The sequence below is a fragment of the Helianthus annuus genome, chromosome 3 (genome assembly GCF_002127325.2).
Source record: "Helianthus annuus cultivar XRQ/B chromosome 3, HanXRQr2.0-SUNRISE, whole genome shotgun sequence".
NCBI lineage: Eukaryota > Viridiplantae > Streptophyta > Magnoliopsida > Asterales > Asteraceae > Helianthus > Helianthus annuus.
In genome coordinates, this window is record NC_035435.2 from 15,040,258 (window position 1) to 15,060,005 (window position 19,748).

The following is a 19,748-nucleotide window of genomic DNA, read 5'->3' on the forward strand; positions in this document are numbered from 1 at the left end:
GAGCGATAGTGTTGGTGCACTTGTGTCTGTACTTTGTCTGTATTCGGTCTGTATGAAAACGATGTCCTAAGTCAGTCTGTAAGTTGACCAAGTCAACTATCCTCCTGTTTGACTTGGACAACATGATGTTTGTCTGGATCGAAGGATAGCCTCGAAGGATACACATCATCCTTCGAGGTGCTCGAAAGATATGGTTCGACCATTAGACATCGAAGGATGATCCTTCGATGTCCATGCTGATCGTTCGAGCTTCCTGTCATCGATAGATGATCCTTCGGACCATCCATCGATCCTTCGACCAAGACCTGCTGAGCTGGGTATATATACCCATGCATGTGTTGAGTGTGATAGAGTTCGGAGTTCAGAGATATGCACACTTAGAGAGTTAGAAAAACTCTGCTGGAAAACACACACACACACTTTAGAGAGTTTGCAAACAGATTGTAAACCTTGTGCTTGTAACCGTAAACCTTCATACGTATTAATACAGTGGTGTTAATCGGTGAACTTTGTGTGTTCTTGTGTTTGTTCTTGCTTCATCCCGGTTTGCCTACTAGCTTGGATTCCGCACTCGCTAGTGGGTTAGTATAACAAGGTTTAGGTTTGTTCTCGATCCTCCGAGAAAAGGGACCTACAAGTGGTATCAGAGCCTCGCTCTTTACCTTGTTTAAAACCGGTTTGTTCAAGTTCTTGGTGTGTTTGAACACTTGGTTTAGCACCCGTTTTTGGTGGTTTTCTTGCTTGTTTAAACTGAAAAACGGATACTAAACCTATCGGGAGTGTTCGGGGTCGGTTTGGGTAACATAAAAATTTGTTTTGTGAAACTTTGATTTTTCCGACCATTCTTCCGGTTTGTCTCCGGTGACTGCACTTGGGGATAAGGTTGCCATTTTTGGTAATATTTTTGAAAGTCAAAAAGGTTGGTGAAAAGGTGTGTCTGAACATACCTTTCTGCCGAAAGTTGGTACACCAACCTGTCACTTTTCTCACCAACCCATCAGTACTTTCGGCAGTGTGTCAGAGCACTCGAAAGATATCCTTCGACATCGAAAGATATCCTTCGACATCTTTCGATCAAAGGCAGCTCGAAAGATAAGCATCCTTCGAGTAGTCTTTCGAAGTCTAAGGGTTATCCTTCGTAGTTGGAATCTTTTCGAAAGTTGGTTGTCCGAAAGATAAGGATTCATCTCGAAAGATAAGGATCTTTCAGTGTGAATCTTTCGAGATCAGTATTCGAAAGATATAGATCTTTCGAACTGTGAATCTTTCGTGATAATCAGTCGAAAGATAAGGATCTTTCATTGAGAATCTTTCGAAGACTTTGCTCGAAACTCAACAGTAATCTTTCGATCACTGTTGATCCTTCGAACAAGTCTTGATCTTTCGATCAGATTGTATCTTTCAATTGTTGTCTGTTTGTTGTTAACAGTTTGTGGTGTGTAGGTTATTTGTTAATCTTTGATCAAAATGAGCTGTACTAGCCCTTGGGATTGGAGTACGGATCCACAACCAGATCTGAAACAGATGTCTATGGCTGAATATATGACGAGTGCCATTCCAAAACAACAACAATCAATAAGTTCCTGTCAATGGGCTTTGGTATCCAATCAAAGTCAAAGTCTTCAAAATCTTCTGATTAGTGAGAGTGAAACAGGCAGTAACAATCGTCCACCAAAGCTGAACCACATGAACGATTTTCCGTCATGGAAAGGCCGCTTTCACACATATGTTCAAGGACAAAGCACCGACCTTTGGATGTGTTTTGTCAATGCATTCAATGAAAGTCTTGAAAGTAGAGCATCCACTTCAGAAGGTTACGCCAACATGCTTGAAAATGACAAGAAGGCTTATGAATTGGAGAAAAAGGCCTATGCCATACTTACTCAAGCACTCAACAAAGACATCTACCATCAGTTTTCATATTGCAAGACCACGAAAGCATTGTGGGATGCCTTAGTTGCTAGAGGAGAAGGCAATGCAGCTGCTCGAAAGTCTAGGCATGATTTGCTGAAGAAAGAATTTGAATCTTTTCAGTTTTTGGAAAACGAGACTCTGAATGATATGACCACACGTTTCTATCATTTGATTAGTGAAATGTGTGCTTATGGGGTGGCAGCTACTCAACAAGACATGGTGAATAGGTTTGCTGACGCCCTACCCCCAAAATGGAGTTCGTTTATTGAGTTGTTGAAGCATACTAAAGCTCTAGATGAGATTAACATCTATGAGTTCATTCAGAAGCTGGAACATAAAAATGATGAAGAAATTAGGAAAGCAAGGCGTGCTCCAGCTCCTCAGAATACAGAAATGTATTTGCCTGGCTTTGGTCCTTCAGCTAGTTCTAGTTCTGTTCAGCAACCGAAGCTTCAAACTGCTTTTGTGTCCAATACGAGTTCCTTTCCATTTTCTCAATCAACAGCTGCTCCACCACAACCTCAATTCGATCCGAGGTCTTACATTCCTGTTCCAACACAGCCACAACCACAACCTCAACAACATCAACAACAAGCTCACTATACAAACAATCCTCAACCTCAGCCTCAAAGTCATCACACAATCCGAGTCGACAACTCAAATCTTTCACACCTTAGCATTGAAGTTGCTAAGGAACATATGGAAATTATCAACACCATGGTCAGTGCTTACTGTGGTTTGGTAGCTGGTCAGCTTGGAAACATCAACATGACCAATGAAGATTATGATCAGATCGACAAGGAAGAAATGGAGTTGATGGATATTAAATGGGCTTTTGCTAGTGCGGTTAGAAGGGCAAAAGATTTCATGGCGCGAACTGGAAGAACTTCGTTGGAAGGAAAGAAAAACACGAAGTATGGGTTTGATATTAATGCCGTCACGTGCTTTAATTGTGGCGAGAAAGGGCACTTCAAACGTGAGTGCACTCGACCAACAAAACACGGCAATCACAACCCTTTCAGAAACCAGACAAATGTGAATGCCCAACAAGAAAACCGTGAGAGGAGGATGGTGGCAGTAAACAACAATCAGGGACAGCCTGGAGCTACCAATCACAATCGGGCTTTGGCCGTTCAAGCTGATGAAGGATGTGACTGGTCAGTGCAGTTTGGTGAAGGTGATCAAGGAAGTGGAACTGCATTGTATGCTAAGGTCATCGAGCAGGTTCATAAAGAAGAATCCTCTGGGAGCGATGACAGTTCTGGTTATTCGGGCAGTTCGGATGAAGAAGGCTCTGTTTCTGGGGATAATCACTCAATGCCTGATGTGAATGAAGAAGGAGATGATGATATACAGGAGCTACTGAATGAAGCTGATGAGCTTAAATGTCAGAAATCAATTCTGATTAGGAAGGCTGCTGCTACATCAACGGAAATGGAAAAGCTATTCTCTGAAGATGGAGCTTTTTCTTTTCAAACTGCCTTTATGGCAAATGGTTCAGCCTCTACTAGTCAGGTAACTTCTGAACCTCCTGCTCCTAGTATTTGTAAATCATGTGCAGAGATGAAGCTTGAATCAGAAAAGCTTCATAGTCATAATCAGAATTTGGTTATTGAACTGTCAAAATGCCAAGAGGCAAACATGGCTTTAACCCGGAATGAAAAAGAATTTAAATCTGTAATAGAGACTTTAAAGAAAAATGTGTCCGAGGTTAACAAAGTAGTTTACCACAAGCAAGTGAGTATAAATGAATACATTAACCTTGTGGAAGAAACTAAGAAGCAATTAGCCATTGCCCAATGCAAGCATGATGCGATCAAACAGAAATTGGATAGTTATTCTAACTCCCGATTTGTGCTTGATCACATCATAGACGTTCAACAACTGAAAGGTAACGTGAAAGGTGTAGGGTATAAGGCATGTCCACCCCCTTTGATGGACAACTATACCAAGATGCCTGATGAAGAGGAAATGCCTCGGTATGAACCCAGTGTGCCTTTGAACTTTGAGGAATTTTCTACTGGCCTAGGGTTCAAACCGGACAGTTCTTCAAACACAGCCCCTAAGGAACAAGAAACTTCACCATCCATGAAACAAAGTCCTCCAATTATCGAGGACTATGAGACATCGGATGATGAATCAGAAGTGGCTGTAAGTGATCAGGATAAATCACTTAGCAAGATGAAAGGAGTAGATATTCCACGAGAGAATCACATCCTTTGTGATCCTGATACTCCTGAGGCTTCATCAGTCGAGAAACAAGTGATAGATCCTGTCAAGGTTGAAAAGAAGGAGGTGTCTACTGTTAAAAGCAGTAATGTGTTGTATACCTTGGTTGGAGATAGTAAAATCTATTCAGATCACGTTTTTCCAATTAAAAATGTAAATAAATCTTTGATTGATAAAGTCTTTGAAGACAATACAAACAAATTTTTGGGAAAAACTCTACCAGGAATTGTGGTAACACAATGTGATCCCGTTCCTAAAGCTGAGATTAGGAAACAATTTGGTAATCAAAAATCTCCAACCACTCCACAACCTACTGCTTCTAAGGGTAAACAACAACAACGAGCTCCAAAGCCAAAGGCTAAGGATGAATCAAAAGGAGCTCGTTACATGAAGAAAGGAAAAGATGTTAAATTTGTAGCATCAAAGGGTACAGATAAAATTGAGACTTTTGAAAACAAATCAAACACTGATTTTGTACAACAAGTCAAAATTTTGAAACGTAACAGTGATAACAATTACACCCAACATACAAACGGGTGTGATGAAAGAGCAAGTACCTCAGGTTCTACAAGTTCAACATCTGGTGGTCGATCAAGTTCTCCTAAGTCTGTTGAAAGGAGAACTTGTTTCAAATGTGGAGAAATTGGGCACATTATCAGAAATTGCCCAAATGCTCCAAAGAAGAAGTTGGTTGAAAAGGCTCCACCTGAAGCAGTTCATCCTCAACGTCGGTCAGTTTCACCTAAACAAGATAAACGAACTGTAAAAGAACAAGAAACTAAACAACGACGTAAGAACATAAAAACTGTTGAAAAAGCTTTAAAATCTGAAGTTAAAACAGTTCAAAAGGAACCAAGAGTGTCACAACCTGTAAAACCAGAATCTTCAAAAACTGGTAGGCAAGGACAAACTTGGTTACCTAAGTCGGGTGACAATTCAGGGGGAGCAGTTGTTCTTGAAAACCATCAAGAGATAGAGCTTACGTATCGTGATGCCAAGGGACGACCCAAGACCACTAAGGCTTGGGTCCCCATTCTCAACTGATGTGTTTATTTGACATGTGCAGGATGTTCTAGGAGGAACTATTAATAGTCATTGGATTGTTGATAGTGGGGCATCCAGGCACATGACTGGCGACTTACGGCTCCTGTATGACGTGAGAAATATTAGAGGAGGGTATGTTGCCTTTGCGGGTGATAAAGGCGGGTACATCACTGGAGAAGGGAGTATCTCCAATGGCATCGTGTGCTTTGACAAGATCAATTATGTGAAGCAAATTGATCACAATCTTCTCAGTGTGTCGCAAATCTGCGATAAAAAGTTCTCAGTGATTTTTGATGATGCTGGCTGCTATGTGCTGAAACCTGGATTCAAAATTCCACAAGAATGGGTTCTCTTATCGGCTCCGAGAGTTAATGATCTTTATATTCTCGACATGAGCCAAGCGATTACTACATCTGCACAAGTTACTTGTTTTGTCTCAAAAGCCACAGAAAAGGAGTCTATATCTTGGCACAGAAGAATGGGACACATTCACTTGAGAAAAATGAACCATTTGGTGAAAAACAATCTTGTGAATGGTGTGCCTGTAAGAAGTTTTCATCTACAAGATATCTGTGTCTCGTGCCAAAAGGGGAAGCAAACGAAGAAGTCTCACCCTTTGAAGAAAATCAACACTGTTAGCATGCCTCTCGAACGTCTTCATATGGACCTTTTTGGACCTATGAAGCACAAGACAACGTTTGGTGATGCTTATTGTTTAGTAGTTACTGATGACTACTCTAGATTTTCTTGGGTATCCTTTATGGCACACAAAAGTGAAACTCCTGGCATCCTCAAGGATCTTCTTACAATGTTGGAAAATCTCTATACGTTGAAAGTGAAAAGGATCCGAAGCGACAATGGAACTGAATTTAAGAATCAAGTTATGGATGAGTTTTGTACTTCTAAAGGCATTCTTCATGAGTACAGTTCTCGTTATACTCCACAACAAAATGGTGTCGCTGAGAGGAAGAATCGAACTATTATTGAAACTGCAAGAACAATGTTAGTAGAGTCGGAACTCCCTATTCAATTCTGGGGAGAGGCTGTATCGGCTGCTTGCTACACGTTGAACAGAGTTCTTACAGTTAAGAGACATGGCAAGACTTGCTTCGAACTCCTTCAGAGAAGGAAACCGGATCTTTCTTATCTTGAACCGTTTGGTGCTCCTTGTACTATGATTGAGCCAGATGGAAAGTTTGGTGCAAGAGCTATCGAGGGTTTCTTCCTTGGATATGCTACTCCGAATTTTCGTGTTTGGAATCTAGCTACTAAAAAGATTGAGCTATGGAGCGAAGTTAGGGTTCAAAGGTACACGAGTCCTGTTAGGGCTCCGGGTGATCCGTGGATGTTCGATTATGATGGGCTATTTGACTCCTTCAATCTGCCAACCTTTGATGAAGAATCAGCAGCGGCTCGGATGTTGTTGGAAAGTGACAACGCTGCTGTCTCACCATTGGTTAGACCTATTGTTGTTGACCCTCAAGTTTCCACGTCTGTCAACAATATGGTTCAAAATGAGGTTTATGAAGATGCTGCTGATTATAATGACTCTTCTGAAGATGATGAATATCATGATGCAGCCGAAGGATCTTCAGCTCCAGCTGCTCCTGTTCAAGGTGCCTCTGGTGATACACCTCATACGCAGAATATAGATACTGCTGAAGGGAATGCATCCACCTCTAACCACATTCCTGGTGTGGAGTTGGTTGTTGATCTTAATCTGAATAATTTGGGTATCAATGCACGTGTGCCAGATAATCCTGAAATGAGGATTCATGATACCCATCCCCAGCAGAATATAATAGGAGATGTCCATCGCGGTGTGCAGACGCGTAATCAGCTGAGAAACAACCGGAATGCTGGTTTGTATTCAGCTATAAGAGAATCTGGTCAACAAAATGACTGGTCCTTCGCGTGTTACGTGTCACAAGAAGAACCAAAGTCGTGGAAAGAAGCATTGAAAGATAGTGCCTGGGTTGAAGCCATGCAAGAAGAATTACAGCAATTTCACAAGCTTGGTGTTTGGAAGCTTGTTGAAAAGCCTGAGAACTACAAGAAGATTGGCACTCGATGGGTCTTCAAATGCAAGAAAGACGACCGTGGAGTGGTTATTAGAAACAAAGCTCGTTTAGTCGTTCAAGGTTTTCGTCAGATAGAAGGGATCGACTACAACGAAGTCTATGCACCAGTTGCACGTCTGGAAGCTATTCGGATCTTTCTGGCTTATGCCTCATTCAAAGGATTCAAGGTTTACCAGATGGATGTCAAAAGTGCATTTCTACATGGTGTGGTTGAAGAAGAGGTATATGTCGAACAGCCTCCAGGTTTTGAAGATCCTGTTCATCCCGATCGGGTTTGGTTGCTCAACAAAGCTCTGTATGGTCTTCATCAAGCACCACGAGCTTGGTATGCAACCTTATCTACATATCTGCTGGAGAACGGTTTTCGAAGAGGTCTTATCGATTGTACTCTCTTCATCAAAGAACAAGATGGAGATCTTCTTCTGGTTCAGGTATATGTTGATGATATTATTTTTGGTTCTACTAATGATGTTTTGTGTAGGAATTTCGAGCGCATCATGCAGGATAAGTTCGAGATGAGTGCTATGGGGGAAATGAATTTCTTTTTGGGCCTACAAGTACAACAAACGGAGTCTGGGATATTTATCCATCAGACTAAATATGTTGGAGACATCTTGAGCCGGTTCCAGATGTCCGATGCAACGCCCATTGGTACCCCATTGCCAACTAATCACGGAATAACTCCTGACTTGAAGGGTGAACCTGTTAGCCCTTCATACTATCGCGCGATGATCGGATCCCTTATGTACCTCACAGCATCAAGGCCAGATATAATGTACCCAACATGCCTGCTTGCCAGATATCAAGTTAATCCGAAGGCCTCACATCTTGCAGCTGTCAAAAGGATTTTTCGTTATTTGAAGGCTTACCCCGACATCGGTCTGTGGTATCCTAGGGATAATAACTTTGACTTGGTCGCATTCAGTGATTCTGATTTTGGCGGATGTAAAATCGACGGCAAATCCACAACGGCTGGATGTCAGTTTTTAGGAAATCGCCTAGTCACATGGCAGTGCAAGAAGCAGACGTGTGTAGCTACATCAACATGCGAAGCTGAATACATTGCTGCCTCAAGTTGTTGCTCACAAGTTCTTTGGATCCAACAACAATTGCGGGACTACGGTTTTGAATTCCTAACTACTCCTATATACGTTGATAATTCTGCTGCTTTAGATATCACTAGAAATCCTGTGCAGCATTCAAAGACCAAACACATCGAAATCAAATATCACTTCATACGTGATTGCTTTGAGAAAAGGCTAATCGATGTTGTTAAGGTCCACACCGATGACCAACGTGCCGACTTATTTACCAAAGCTTTTGACAAATCTAGATTTGACTTTTTATTATTGGTAAACGGCATTAAGGTCAAGCAAGAGTAAACCAACATCGGAAAATCATTTTTGTAAATATCTTTGTGAGTTTTAAATTTATCTTCGTTTATTGATTTTAGGGGGAGTAAATCCAAAAATCTGAAAATCCAAAAACATCGAAAAATTTCAAAAACACAAAAACAATAGAAAATCAAAAATGAGTTTCCTGGCGAGCAAAAGAGAAAATGATAGTACATCAGTGGTCTATCCAAACCTCTTTAAACCTTAAATGAAAAACGATAAGCAGCTTTATATAAGATGTATCGGTAGGCTCACAATCATTTTAAAGTGTGCAGGGTGATATAAATCTTAATCGACTGAAGATCAGGTGGGAACCATTCATTGGCATATGGTCTTAGTACCGAAATTTCGTTTGATAGATTGCCGAGGTTCTGAGATATTCGGTCTTTATGCTGCTTATCATCTGGGTATCATGGTTGTATCTTTTACCGAAAAATAACGGGGACGCAAGTCTAGATCTTCCATGATACTATACATACGTGTACATAATACATACTGCATTCGACCTCAATAAGTGATAAACAATCACATGTCCCTTCAAATAAGTGATAAAATATCACATTTATCCGGGTGTCAAGTTCGTCTCTCTGCTGTACGGAAGTACTGACCTGTTCACGGATTTGCACCTGTGCCCTCATGCATACGAAAATCAAGTTCCTCATCAATAAGTGATTATATCACAAAGGACTTGTTTTCAAATCAAAATAAGTGAGTATCTCACAATTTATACGGTCAAACAGATGATAATCGGTATACTCACCGGTAAGATGAACTCTCGTGCATACCTTGATACGGGAATGTGTCGTGATGTGGATGAACACCGGTCGGTAAGTATAAATCATACATTAACGTATCCTCTAAACATGATTACATCTGATAAGTTGAGCTTAAGTGGACAACAATACCGATAATTGTTATAGGATGCTTATCTTAATATTAACTAACTGAACAACAAGAGTGTTTTGGCATGACCGTACACTGATATGATTCTCTTACCCTCGAAACTCGCAAAAAGAATGTCTGTATATATTTATTTACTGCTTAACTTTTATTGTTTTTCTTTTAAACAGTTTCGTCGTTTGGTGCATATCAGCACGACATTAGCGGTGATGTCGTTTGATAACCCTCAAAGGATTTTAAATTGTTGTCTTTTACTTTCAAAAATACCAAAAAGATTTTAGGTGTGTTTTAATATAAACTTTATAAAAGCCAAAAAGATTTTCTTTCTATTTTATTTTCGATCGTACGATGTTGGAGCTCAAGTCTTCGTTGCCTGAAACCTGAACGAAAACCAAACTGACTAAATCTTCATAAACGGTCGAAATTTGCATGTTTTGAAAGTTAAAGACTTAAAATTGACAAATTTATTAAACTTTCAAACTGTCGGACGGTGTTTGATTGTGACATGGTCATTCGTGTGTCGTTTGTTTATACTATATTCCAAGCAGTTGTTCTCATTACGCGTTTAGATTTCTTGCATGTGCAGATTCTAAAGGCTAGGAGAACATGGTCGATGAAAAGCTCTGGAATGAAGACACGACGAGAAGGCGCTCAAAGGATGAAGATGATTGAGTAGTCGCTGGCCATCATCAACACCACAAGGATCTCACTTCATAAAGATAAAGTCCATTCACGAGCATAACTCAAGGGGGAGCTTATGTTAAGGGGGAGTTTGTCAACACACTTCCTACATGATACGGGTAGTTTGTTGATACACTCTCTACTTTCAAGACGTGAAGACTTTGAAGATCCTCCGACTTTGAAGACTTGAAAGGACATCAGAGTTTTGGTAACTCGAAGACCAAAGACCGTCGAAGTTCAAGACGAGTCTACAACCATAGAAGATAAAGACAAAGCTACAGCCAAGGGGGAGTTTGTTGGTGCACTTGTGTCTGTACTTTGTCTGTATTCGGTCTGTATGAAAACGATGTCCTAAGTCAGTCTGTAAGTTGACCAAGTCAACTATCCTCCTGTTTGACTTGGACAACATGATGTTTGTCTGGATCGAAGGATAGCCTCGAAGGATACACATCATCCTTCGAGGTGCTCGAAAGATATGGTTCGACCATTAGACATCGAAGGATGATCCTTCGATGTCCATGCTGATCGTTCGAGCTTCCTGTCATCGATAGATGATCCTTCGGACCATCCATCGATCCTTCGACCAAGACCTGCTGAGCTGGGTATATATACCCATGCATGTGTTGAGTGTGATAGAGTTCGGAGTTCAGAGATATGCACACTTAGAGAGTTAGAAAAACTCTGCTGGAAAACACACACACACACTTTAGAGAGTTTGCAAACAGATTGTAAACCTTGTGCTTGTAACCGTAAACCTTCATACGTATTAATACAGTGGTGTTAATCGGTGAACTTTGTGTGTTCTTGTGTTTGTTCTTGCTTCATCCCGGTTTGCCTACTAGCTTGGATTCCGCACTCGCTAGTGGGTTAGTATAACAAGGTTTAGGTTTGTTCTCGATCCTCCGAGAAAAGGGACCTACAGATAGAACATGCAAGATATATGAAATTGAAATTAGGGTTTTAAGGATTGATTGATAAGAGACGTATTGGAGAAGATTTCTAACTGATTGAGAAGTGATTGGAGTTTCCATATTAAAGAACATAAGCGCGCTTTAACAAAATTGCTGAGGTATAAGGAAAAAGGATAATGCCGCCCAAATTCCCAATTATCTGGCCAAAGAGAGCTGCCACATCATGGTCAAATAGTCAACCTTTATTTTGCTTTAGTATAATAGATAGATATTGGTTATTCATATATAGTGGATGTGAATAATTACCAAAGATTGGGGAATATGATCGGACATATAATGGTATCAAAGAGTGAACATTGATTCAATGCCATAATGGTATCTGTTATGGTTCAGATCCATAAAGCATGGTCAACTAAACAGGTAATGCTCCAAAGTTTTAACAACAGAAAAGTGCAACCAGGGAGATAGCACGTCGGGCGTTTTGAGATCGGTTTCAAGACCAAGTTATGGAGTACGGTTAGGCTGTAAACGAATCGAACGTTTAGCGAACAATTCGTGAACCGTTCGGCGGGAAGTTCGTTTATGTTCGTTCGATTAGCTTAACGAACGAACACGTTCGGTTAGCTTAGCGAACGAACACGAACACAGGTCTCATTCGTTCGACTGCGTTCGTAAACGTTCGGTAATACGTTCATTTGATTATATTAAAAAATATAAATAATAAACATTTTATCTAAAATATTGAAAACTTGAAACCCTTTTTTTTCTAAATTAGCTAAAATTTGGACATTCTAAGACATTTTTTGAGATAATTATGTCTAATTTAGTTAAACTTTATTCATCGTTTGGTGGTGTGGTAGATTTCTTGTGTTTTGATTTATCATTTGATAGTTGTATTTAACTACTTATATCCAATGTTTAAAGATAACAATGTTTTATTTTTTTTTATTTTCAAGTTAAATGTTTGTTTGCATCCATTTTTATTTGCTTGCGTTTGTTTGTATTCGAGACCGGTGTTCACGAACTGTTCGTGAACAATTGAATTTCCTTAACGAACGAACACGAACATAAACTTATGTTCCGTATGCGTTCGTGAACAGTTCGCGAACATGTTAATTTCCTTAACAAACGAACACGAACATTTTCTTGTTCGTGCTCGTTCGGTTCGTTTACAATCCTAAGTATGGTACAACAGCAAATCCTGATGTTTGGAAGCTGCATTGGTGGTATTACGGTACTGGAACTGGAACGGTGACAAGATAACACCGGAGGGTGGTGGTAGTGGCTGCCAGAATAGAACCTCAAACGTGGTAGTAGGTTCGAGTGTTTAAGACTAAGTTACGGGATCTAATATTTTTGGTTGCATCTAAGTTGTGTATCAACTTAGTTTCGATGCTCATTGAGTTGAAGGTTATCGGAATTGTTTACCCTTCTCTCGGTCAAAAGTTATCTCGGTTAAGGTTTTCTTAGTTATCAAGATTGATCAGTTCGAACTTATTGAAAACTAGTGTTTGATTTTGAAGGTTTCAATGATGATGTGCCATCTCTATGTGTCGGTGTAATCTCCGTGTGTCGAGGTAGTAACTTGAACAAAAGAAGAAGACTCGTTCAAAGGCAGTGGTAAAAGATCTTGGTGTACCCTTTGATTCAATTTGGTTGAAGGCAATTGGTAAGTTATCCCTTCTTCCAGTTGATCGAGTGATGCTATTGGTCAAGTTCAAAGGTTCAATAAAAGTGGGTTTGAAGGACAGTTCGGTGGCTACTTGAAAAGCGTTCGAGGGTCTCTTGAAGTCCTATCAAAAGGGTCACATATTCCGTGACTACCAATCGAATCTAGATGTACACACATTTTTAAGCCAAGTCGAAGCGTGTGTTGCTCAGGCTCTTCAGGGTGAAATGGCATCGTTAGTAAGAAGTAATATTAGTACGCGTAATGATGTTGTAACCAATGACGATAATTGTAATGTGTCTACTAAAGATGTCAATGGAGTCATGTGTTTACCGAAGATGGTGCGGCAGATCGTGGCAGAATAAATCAACACTGAAAGGGAGACTTACGGAAGTTGATGTTGAGAGGGAGTGATAAAATTAAAACATCAACTAGTGAGTTGTTTGATGGAGATCTAAAGACAAAGGACTAAACGAGTAAAATAATAATTAAAAATATTTAAATATTAGTTGAATTATCTATTAGTATTAGTTTTATTATTATTTGTTTACATAAGTATTGTTTAGTATTTGAGTTAGAGAAGAAATAGAATTTGTATTAGTTTAAAATGTTTAGTCTTTAAATATTGAGTCCTTATAATCAAGTTAATTAATTCACACAACAATTAATAGAAAAAAATTGTGAATCCCGTTTGTATTTATCTCTCTGATCATGTACGTAGATTAACAATGTCCTTCAAGTCTCACATAAATTTCTCTTTTAGCAACTTTAGCTATTATATTTCTTGCATATTAAAAACACTATTATAGACAAACCTCATTTATCAACATAATGCCATCCACCTTACACTCTACCATTACCAAAGTGGCCAGGAAATAGAGCAATAAAAATCACTAAACAATAATAAATAGAGTTATTAAAAACATAAGATCAGTAGATTGAACACTATCGAAATGCATACATATACGCATACACAATCAAGTATTTAAAACACAAAACCACTAGCTATATTTATTATCAATCAAGTCACATAGCCACTTTCAGAGTTGGACTATCATATCAGATTTTTTTGTTAGCCGAACAATAAGCAATCAGATACATCCAGATGATGTACATGACAGTGGTTCCACCAATGATCACAAACCACGCCACACTGATGCCCTGCGGTTCGCTCACAAGATCATGCATATGTGAATAAGGCGTTTGGGCTTCAATTGCCTTATTAACGCTACATAGGAAGCCCTGAAGTGTTACAACCATTGAGACCCTTGCAAACAAGTCGAAAACTCTCCGTTTTGATGACAAAAACAAGCACACAAACAAAACCGAGGTTGTGGAAAAGGTTAAGAAGACCGTGCTCATTGCGGAGGGAAGTGTGGTGGTTACCTGGTAGCTTATGTATACGAGCATCAATGCTGGTACAATGAGCGCGTAGATTTCTTTTCGCGCCACTGGATCATCGACTTCTTTCAATAGGTACTTCCAAAAGGTAGGGGTTGTGGGTGGGTGATTATGTAGTGTGGTGGGTGATTTTTTGGTGTTGCTTGCCATCTTGTGGTCTGAAGCATTGTTGCTAACTCAACCACTATATAGACCAAAAGATATGGAGTTGGGGGATTGAAGACGTAACAAAACATTTAATTGTTTTTTTTTTATGAAACTCTTAACATAATAAAGGTATAAAGAAATTTGTAATGGTAACGTTTCCCGTATCTAAATGTCCATTTGGTTCGATATTGGATGGAAATTATTTTTTAATTTCTAATAAAGTAATTTGTACGTAACTAATTTTACCATTTTTGAATAAAGTAATTTATTTTTTAAAACATATAAATAACCATCTCTTTCTCAAACCATTTTCGTTCTAAATCATATCTTTCTCACTTTAACTCTTACTCCTTTTCATTGTCATCAATCTTTTTTTCAATTGCTAATTATTCATTCGTATGAAGACTTGGGTATTTACTTACAACCAAACGATTAGGAAGACGATTTTTCAATCGATAGTAGCTTACTTTATTTCGTAGAGAAGCTTGAGGAAACGAAGCGGAAGACACAGCGACGTCGTCAGCCGTTCCAAAAAAAAAAATCGTCAAACGTGATCGCGTACAAGGTAACGAAAATTTTATGAACGATTATTTTGTTGATGAACCAAAGTATGATGATAAAACATTCCGTTAAGGTTTTCGTTTGTATGTCGAAACATTTATTGCTAAAAATTCTTGGTGATCTGAAACACAATATCTTTAGTTTCAAGAGGGATATGGGCGGTACACAAAGAGTTTTATAGCGATACAAAAAGTTACTTCCGCCATTAAACAACCCGCGACCACTAATACTCCCGACAAGAATGATGAGTATTTACAAATGGCCGAAAGGACTTCGTGAGAGTGCCTACAATTTTTTACAACGTCGTTAACCAATTGTACGATGATTGGTACATGCGTAGGCCGACAAGCATCGACGTAGCGAATTTATACAAAAGCCACGAGGAAAAACACTACATTCCAGGAATGCTAGGCAACATTGATTGTACACATCTTATGTAGAGGATGTGTCCCAAAGTGTTACGAGGCCGAGAGGTGATCACCAATACCCAACGGTCATGGTCGTAGCGGTCGCGTCACAAGATTTATTGTTTTGGCATGTGTATTGTGGACCGCCTAGTTCACTAAAGAACATTACAGATTTGGTCTTATAACTGAATCTGCTGAAACACTTGTCAAATTTCTAAAGAATCTACCTTAAACTATGGCATTAATCGAACAAATTAACAAAAGCAAATCTACCTTAAACTATCTAAACCATTAACAAAAGCTTTAACAATCTCTTCTAGCTTCTCTGTAGGCTTCTCTTAAAACAATTATTATTTTTTTTGTAAAATTTAGTTCCTCTTGAAGAGCGTCTTGTTGTTTCCCAAGATCATCATACATGGTGCAAGGAGCCCTTGTTGCTCCAATATGAAAAGATAAATCTTCTCAATTTGCTTTTATATACATTTACGATGAGAATATGCAGTAGAGGGCTAAAATCGGCAGGTCAGACAGATCGGGTAATGGATCAAAAAAAGAAACTATGGTCTGGATCAAGATGGGTTCATTTTTTGTTCAATGCGTCTACAGATGTTTGTCAATCAAATAAAATTAATAAATTATTAAAGTACATTGTTTTAACATGTACATTCCTTAGTGAAGTGATACAAAAGGTTTTATACGCTAATAATACATTGTGGGACAAATTTGAGCCATTTGCTTTAAGCTATTTAATTGTACAAAAGCATGCATCTACAATTGTATTTCTAAATATAAAGGTTAACTTTTGGTATATTTTACCTGGGTATCGAGCATTCTTAGAAAGTCTTTGGGAACATATATACACCCAAGTCCTCTAGCCTCTATATGGCAAGCATATTGCTTTACTTTTTTCTCTGTGAGCTTGTAATTGATATAATATAACGTACCATAGGCATTTGTGTAATTATTTTAAAATTGACTAAGTTGACCTAGGGATGAGCAAAATGGACCCGGTACCGGTACCGAACCGGTACCCGTACCGAATTTACCGAACCGGTACCCGTACCGAATTTACCGGGTACCCGTACCGACTTTTAACATTTTCGGTACCGGTTCGGTACCGGTCCGGTACGGTACCGAACCGGTACCGGTACTGAACCGTACCGAACCGGGTATATTCGGTACCGGTACCGGTACCGGTACCCACTTTTGAGGATTTTCGGTACCGGTTCTTTTGGTACCGGTACCGGTTTGGTTCCGGACGGTACCGAGCTCATTCCTAAGTTGACCTATATTCTAAGAGGAATGATTCATACCCTTTCCATTCTTCAATATGTTTTTTTTTTTCCAATTATATAATACTCCGATTTCTAACATTTCTAAGCATTAGAGGTTGTATGTTATGCTTTGTTTGTAGTTTGTGCTTTGTAACATTGTACGTACAAGTTGTTGATGCATGATCTTGCCATCTTCTGCCACATATCGTTTTTATCTTCTTTTTTCTTTCATTTTACCCACACAACACAAACCCTAGAGAGAGACAGAGACAGAGTTAGAGAGAGAAGTGCGATGGTGAGGTTGTGTGTCCATTGCCTCCGACCGGCCATTCGGCTTACCTCCTCTCTGCCTCAAGTACGTGTCGCAACAGAGAACGAAAATTTGAGAGAGAGAAAGAACGATCGGTATTAGAGCCGGAGTGGTTGCTGGTTGCAGTCGTTGGAAGGCCGACGGTGATGGTAGTGGTTGGGCAGCTTAGGGTTCCGGTCGCCGTGTGTTGTTAGGGTTAAAGTGACATACGAAAAGCCACAGAACATTCATCAGACACATCCCGCCTCCATCCTCGATCCGGCCACGGCCTACAGCCGGGTTTCCGGCGAAGAAGGTAAGGACCAATCACTCTCTTGCCCTAATAGTTGAGCGAGGTCAAAATCCAATTTTACTTTGTGAATTGATTTGACGTACTGGTTTTAGCTTCTTTGATTGAATTAGTTTTTTCATATGTTCACGTTTAGAGAGTGATTCGAGGTTATTTGGTTTTGCTTTCACTGTGTGCTAAAGTTTTGGAGCATCTGTAAATGGTTAGTTACTTGAAATTGAGAATATCGAAATGGTTGGTAATTTATCCTCTACCGCGGGTGATTATTATCAATGTCTGGTAGAAAGTTTGATAGTGACGGTATGCTTCTATGCAATATGCTTCTCCGTGCAGTTTTATTGGAAAAGAAATCAGATGAGATTTCATGGTAAGTGTTATCATGTGCTTAGCAAGTTTGTGTCACTACAGAAACTGAATTTAATGGGTGTTTGGGATTGCTTATTAGAAATGCTTATTGCTTTTATGAAATAAGCAAATAACTGATTTCAAACTGTTTATACATAGCACCTTATTGCAATCCCAATCACTTTAATAAGGCTTTACATGTAAGAGCGATATCAATTACAGTATATTTCCAGATTTTTAGATTTCCATTTAGCCAAATAACTAAATCGAAAAGCAAACAATAGCGTTCTCTGTTTATCATTTTGGATTATGTATGTAATATGTGGGAATTCGATTAATTGGGTAATCAGTTTGTGAGAATGTAATTGAATTCTCATGAAAGAGAATCTTTAAAACCAGGCTTTTGATAAAATTTTGGCCAGTTAGCTTTTTAGATTTAAGTTCATTGAACTTTTAATCTCTATTAGTTCTTTTTATAGGTTTTTGCAGTTCTGTTGGTTGTGGAGCATTTGGCTATGTAATTGAGGCAAATGTTATTGTTTTTAAGAAATTGACGAATTAGATTGTTATAATTTTAATTTGAAAGTTTTAGCCATAAAAGTGAATTGAATAATACAAAGTAACAAGAAATATTAAACATGAAAACGCATTTAATATAGAGTAAATTTTAAAAGCTCTTCATTAGGAATTGGATAATAAAAAGTTCTATTAAAAAAAACACATAAAAATCAGTTGTAGTTGTACTAACAAGAAATATCAAACATGAAAATGCATGTATCTTTAAGTGGCACTTGCATTAGAAACTCAAAAGGCAATAAGGTAGCTATAACTCTTTTATTATTTTTTCAGCAGTCACTTATTACTTATATAATATGAAGAGAAAGAAAAGTTGTTTCAGCTTTAGATCATTTAAGGTTCTATAAAAAAATTAGCATTTATGTTATTGCTTATTACTATTCTTTGAACTCCCTCCATTATAAACTTTTCAGTTTATAATTTGAAGGCTTCGAGCTCATATAAAGGAAGGTTCGTAACAATAATCAAACCAAGAAATGGCAGGTGCAGATGATATCGATCAACATGTCGCAGCCATGGTTTACGGGATCCTTGCGATTGCTGCTGAACTGCTGCTCTCGGTTCGATTTTTAAACTTGGTTGTCGTATAATAGAATGAATACCAATCTTAATTGATGTACGCCTTTTGTTATAAAACAGGCGAAGAATCTTTCAAAAGATGAATTCATCAATATACTGTGTAGGCAGAGCACTAGATTCTCAAGAGGAAGCTCGAAAATCGATGACTAACTTCATAAACGTGGTAGATGAGAGGGGCGTATGGGTCAGCTTCTAGGGAAAAAGTAAGGAACTGTTTATCTTGATGCTTGATAGATGAGACACATACTTGATGTAATAGTAGTTTACTTAAAGTATTTGTGGGTAGTTTATTTGTAGTATTTGTGGGTACGAGTTTTTATATTTGCCTTGGATTATTCGAAAATGAAGTGGAAGTTGCAAAGTTTTTTATCTAGTTTTACAATCACATAATCCTTAAAACTTACTGTGTTTAAAAGTATTTCAGCACGTTATCTAAAAATATCTCCAATAATCAGTTGAAGTTGATCTGGGATTGAATGCAAAGGAGATGGTCTCCTTACGAATCTCCTAGCCCGCGTCGCAACGCGCGCGGATCGAATTCTAGTTTCTACCCAAAAGCCACCATCTACTGCACAAATGTAGGTCCCTGTTTCGCGGAGGATTACGAACCTAAACCTTGTTATACAAACCTACTAGCGAGTGCGGAATCCAAGCTAGCAAGCAAACCGAGTTAGTAGCAAGTAGAGAAACAAACACACAAGTTCACCGATTAACACAACTTGTATTAATGCAATGAGGGTTCGGTTACAAGCTCAATGTTTACAGAAATGCTCTATAAACTCTCTAAGTGTGTGAGTGTGAGTTCTGGACAGAATGCTCTCAAGGCTCTCTATCTCTCGGATGTGCAAATGGCAGAACTCTCTCACACTCAACACATGCATGGGTATATATACCCAGCTCAGCAGGTCTGGATCGAAGGATCTGATAGATGGTCCGAAGGATCATCTATCGATCATAGTTCACACGAAAGATCAGCATGGACCTCGAAGGATCATCCTTCGAGGTCTAATGGTCGAACCATGGTCGAACCATATCT

General features: G+C 38.9%; 1 long non-coding RNA gene across 1 annotated transcript; it reads left to right on the plus strand.

The window, feature by feature from the left end:
- Nucleotides 1-16,834: 16,834 nt before the first annotated feature.
- LOC110926988 lies at nucleotides 16,835-19,111 on the plus strand. The gene is made up of 3 exons (XR_004888307.1): nucleotides 16,835-17,218; nucleotides 18,547-18,693; nucleotides 18,773-19,111. It is a non-coding gene; the product is annotated as an uncharacterized LOC110926988 (long non-coding RNA).
- The last annotated feature ends 637 nt before the right edge of the window (nucleotides 19,112-19,748 follow it).